Source organism: Natrix helvetica (genome assembly GCF_964273705.1).
Source record: "Natrix helvetica genome assembly, chromosome: 6".
NCBI classification, from domain to species: Eukaryota; Metazoa; Chordata; class Lepidosauria; order Squamata; family Natricidae; genus Natrix; species Natrix helvetica.
Window position 1 is genome coordinate 15297751 of NC_138553.1, and position 5178 is coordinate 15302928.

The 5178-nt window shown below is 42.2% G+C and overlaps 1 protein-coding gene across 6 annotated transcripts in view; it reads right to left on the reverse strand.

Moving 5' to 3' along the window:
- ERC1 (ELKS/RAB6-interacting/CAST family member 1) overlaps positions 1-4696 on the reverse strand; it is a 154525-nt gene extending 149829 nt beyond the window's left edge. For all 6 annotated transcript variants that reach the window (XM_081958233.1, XM_081958232.1, XM_081958231.1 and 3 more), the window contains exon 1: positions 4537-4696. The gene's annotated coding sequence lies outside the window, so the exon portion shown is untranslated. The remainder of the gene's footprint in view (positions 1-4536) is intronic.
- Between the last annotated feature and the right edge of the window lie 482 nt (positions 4697-5178).

A 5178-nucleotide genomic window follows, 5' to 3' on the forward strand; every position in this document is an offset into this window, starting at 1 on the left:
GAAACAGACACGGTATAGGTAACACAGATTATCCTAAATCTTATTAAAGAACTATTTAGCATGAGGCAATACAATATCATTTATTCTGACTTGAAGCAACAACATAAGCAAGTATGCGCTCATCACTGAACAGATACTAAAGATTATGACCGACAAATGAAAACAGCAATTCTATAATGCTCATTTTATTTGCCCTTTATTTTTATTAATGGTATTTTGGAACTGATTTTCTTAAGAAAGTGGGGCTGAAATATCCATTAAAACAGCAAGGAAACTGTGTAATATTTTTATCAGTTTTCATAATTATATCGTGTCATATAGGTACAAGTTAGGCAAAATAGTGAAAAAGTACAAACCAGCTTTATACCTTCTCTGATACATATTCAGGTTCTGATCATCAACACCTTGTGAAACCATTTCCATTAAACTACTGGTAAACAATAATTGTATATACAATGTACAAAAATAGAAATCCATAAGGCAAGAAATTAAAAAAAAAATCATAGGTCAAGATTCAGAAATGACCAGAAGTAAAATCTTGAATAAAATCTTGACGTTGGTTGCCAAGTGAACTAATTATTTTTGTTGATCTAGCTCACGGGTGTCACGTGACGGTTCACGTTTTCCCCATTCGCGGAGTTGGGGTGGACGTGGCCTGCGTGTGACACATCCAGCCCACAGGCTGCCAGTTTGGCAGCCCTGATCTAGCTTATGAAGTGGCACCAGAATTACACTTCATTAAATTGACCCCCCATTTCTATATTGACTTCTCCAGTTTCTGTATGGGTTTCTCAAGATCACTCGCTCTACAACTGATTAAAAGAAGTTGCTCATATTACACAAACACACCAGTTGCTACTATATTAAAAAGCATGGACATTTTCCTCTGAATCTCCCTTTGAAAGAAAACCAAGTTGTTATCAGAAGCTGATTTTTAAAAAGAACCGTTATGAATACAGAATATTCAACTGGTATAAAATTCTGATTATGCAGGAAAAGATATACTTCTGACAGAGCCACTGATACTATCTGTAATGTGGTATAATGAGAACCAAAACCCATCCACATTCCATTAAGTAATTTCAGATAGATTTTCACCACAAGCAATGAAAAGGCAGCTATCTTTTTCCCCACACTAACAGATAGTCCTTGGGTTATGACCACAACTGAGTCAATTTCCATTGCTGAGACATAGTGTGAGTTTTGCCCCATTTTACAACTTTCTTGATGCAGTTGTTAAATGAATCTGACTTCCCCATTGGTTCTGCTTGTCAGAAGATCACAAAAGGTGATCACATGACCCCAGGACACTGCAACCGTCATAAATATGAGCCAGTTGCCAAGCATCTGAATTTTGATCATGGAGATGTTGCAACGGTCATGTGTGAAAAATGGTCATAAGTCACTTTTTTCAGTGCCATTGTAACTTTGAACGGTCATTAAATGAATAGCTGCAAATATTAAATCTGTATTAAATCTGAACTCAGAACCCCCAAGTTAAAGCCCCTGATTGTCCATGAAAATCAATGAATTATTTAGGGAAAGAAGTGCTTTCCACTTTAGCATATTTTAAAACACACACATGCTAACACTACAAACAAAATATGATAGAACTATCCATCATAGTAAATTACTGAATATTCGCTTTCTGATGCTTAACAGAATTCTAAATGGGCTCCTTAACTTTATTTAATCCTACTATTTCTGCTATACAGACTCAAGAACCTGGTTAAAAATTCAAGCTTTTTTTAAATTTTAATTTTGAAGTACTGTACCATTCTTTCACATTTTCTTTATACTTACACAAACATAACTTTTAAGGTACTTCTGACAAAAACACCCTGGTCTGTAGTACAAAACATGTTTTTATTTTATAGTAATTTAAAAAGTGGTTAAAGTAACATATTGGCTGTACAAAGTTTCCTTCAATTAAGCATTTAAAGGACAAGTCTACAAAATAACAGAAGCATCACGGATACTAGACAAGACCAAGGCTTAAAAACATATTTTAAATGGATGTTAATAGGGAGTAGAGACTCATTCTTCCACACTGGCAGAACGAAAATTGGAATGGAAAATGCGGCTTATTGTCAAATATTTTCCTGGTCAGCAAGGAGTAGACCAGATTAAAAATGGATAATTCCCAAAAAAGGATGATCTAAATTTGCAAAGTGGAAGGCCTAAAGCAGGGGTGTCCAAACTTGGGAACTTTAAGACTTGTGGACTTCAACTCCCAAAATTCCCCAGCCAGCTGGGGAATTCTGGGAGTTGAAGTCCACAAGTCTTAAAGTTCCCAAGTTTGGACACCCCTGGCCTAAAGGGAGAGGAGGAAGCTTTCAGTCACAGGACTGGACTTTAACAGAGAACTTTGCTGCTTGAAATAAAAACAGATAAAAAGGATGAGCCTTCTGAGATTATTGGAACATGTATCAGATGATGTTCTCCTTCTTCAAGCCCCAACTGGATCAGATGCAAGGAAACATTTAAATGGCAGCTGTTTGCTATCCTTGGAGCAGTCGACAACAATGGCATTCTGAACAGAACTACAATTCCTCATGAACAGGACAAAGAGCAGAAAGCTGCGGATTTCATATTATACACAATACCATTTATTGTTTCTTGTGTAGCTAAAGTGCATTGGATTTCATAAAGTGCAGTGAGTCATTTAATAGAAAGCAGCTACCTATTGTTCTAAGCAGTGGCTTAAACAGGGTATATCACATATTAAAGTGTGCTGCCAGAATAGGAACAAAAAGGTATTAAATTCAGGGTGGCCTCCTTCCTATCCTATTTTCTCTCTGGCCCGAAATATAATAAATGACATCTAAATCAATGTTAAATGTAGCAAACCACTCCTACCGTTTTCTAGAAGGTAAAGTAAAAATAGACATCTCCCTTTTATGAGAGGACTTACTCCATTTAGTCATGCTTTTTTGAAATAAGAAAACTGTTTGCTCTGCTTTATGGCTAACCAAAAATAGCAAAATCTTATCTGAACAGAGACAAAGGTCTACAATATGTAAGTTATTACAAGTCAAATATGTGAAACAGCAGACATCTATAAAGCGCTTCTAACACCTCTTTTGGATTAATCAAATCAAAACATTCAAATTCATTATTCTGAATTATTTAATTCGAAGTTTGATTGTTGTGTAATTTTGAAAAGTGATTTCAAATGAGTTTTTAAATGATGTCTACATATGTCAAAGTTAATATTACATTATGCAATATGATGATAGATAGATAGATAGATAGATAGATAGCTATAGAGAGAGAGAGACAGAGACTGATTAGGGGCGTGCATAAGCATACCAGCCTAAAACATCCCCATCCTACTGTCCCCATTTATTTGTACCCATTTCCTGTGTTCTCATTCATGTTTATTTTTATTCCTGTTATCTTTTACATGAGTGACTAACTAACTAAATAAATAAATAAATATATAAGAGTAATTCTCCACAGATAACTTCTGTATCTATAAGGATGCTATTTAAATTGACAAAGGCATCAAGGCATACTTTTTAATAGGATTTTTAAAAGTAGGAAATGACAAGAGTTGTCAGGCTCCCCCACCAAGTAACCCTATCTCTTTCAGTACCCTTAATCTGTACTTTTTTTATTTAAAAAAATCACCACTTTTAATATCTTATCTACTATTTCAAAGCGCCTGTTAGTGGAGGCAAGAATAAGCCAAGTACCCGTAAGTGAGAATGACTCTATAAACCCATCAAACAGCTTAACGCTGCTTTAGGATCTCTGCAAAGGTCCAAAATGATCCAGTGTAGCTCAGGGGATGCACAACTTGTTGCATCCATCGATCCAACAAGACCATGGGATCCCCTTTGAGAGATCACAGTGGGCAGCATTAAAGTCCAAAGAGAAGAAACCAGGAAGGGCTGGCTTGACATTGATAAGATGTGTCGAGATTCTTTCCCCCCCTCCCACCCCTCAAGGCTCTGTGTCAATCATGACCAGGATGGGATAAATTATGGGCTGGGACTGTGACAGCTTCGCCCTAAGAACCACTAAGTTATTGTATTATTTTAAGAGGTGGGACCCCTAATCCCTGCCCTCATAGTCCCTTGTACTCGTATCTATTTCGTGTATTCATAATCATATCTGTTATCTAATTCATGCTTGATGAGATATATATATAGAGAGAGCTTTAGAGATAGATTTTTTTTAAAAAAAAGGCTTATAGCAGGACCGATGGGGGGGGGGGGGCTCGGCCACAAGCTCTTTCCCGGGTGGGCTCGGCCACTCAATTCCAAGGCAGGGAGCCAGGACGAAGAGCCTCCCGATCGAGGGACCCTGGATGCCCAGGCAGGCCTTGAGGGGGACCACCTTCCTCTTCCTTAGGGCAGCGGACGGGGGGGAGGCCGGGCAGGAGCCTCGCGACCAAGGCGGGCAGGCCCTTCCCCACCCCATCCTTCCCTTCCCCCTCAGGATCCCTGGCCCCACAGCCAGTTCGGTCCCGCTCGCCCGGTTAAGACCCAGGCCGGGATTCCCGGCTGCTCCCCAACGGCCGCCCAATACCTGTCACAGCCGTACAGCGGGTGTCCCGGAGCAAGCCCGCCTTCCTGGCCCCGTTGCACCCTTGGCCACTCGGGCAGCGCCTCTTCTCACTATCACCTCCCGCCCGCGCCTGCAGCCGAGGCGCAAGAAGGCGAATCAGGCAGGCTCCGCCCACTCCCTCCCCCCACCTCCGTCGTCGGCGCCAGCCCCGCCCGCTGGCGTGTGACGTCCCGGCGAGGCTCTCCCCGCCCTGCCTTTTCCGAAGGAGGGAGGGGGGGAGCGGAAATCAATCGGACGGTCGATCAATTGGCGGCACGCGCAGCCCACGCCCTGCTCTCCCTCCCTTTCCCGAATGTCGACTCACCTCGGCCCTCCGCTCGCCGTAGTGCTTCACGCCCCACCCACCCAAGCCTGCCAATCACGAGAGGCGCGTGGCGATCCTTCTTCCCCCCCCCTTTCTCCCTCTCACCTTTAGACCAATAGAAACTTGCTGCCGAAACGTTTTCCCGCCTTCTCCGAGAAGGCCTGGGCGGCACCCAGACACGTCCCGGATGCCACCCTTTCCCTATGCCTGTCCTTCCATGCTCCTCCCCCTCCCCCCCTCCCCACTGAGCGCGAGAGGCGGTCTGGCGCAAGCGCAGTGGGCCCGAGCGGGAAGTTCGC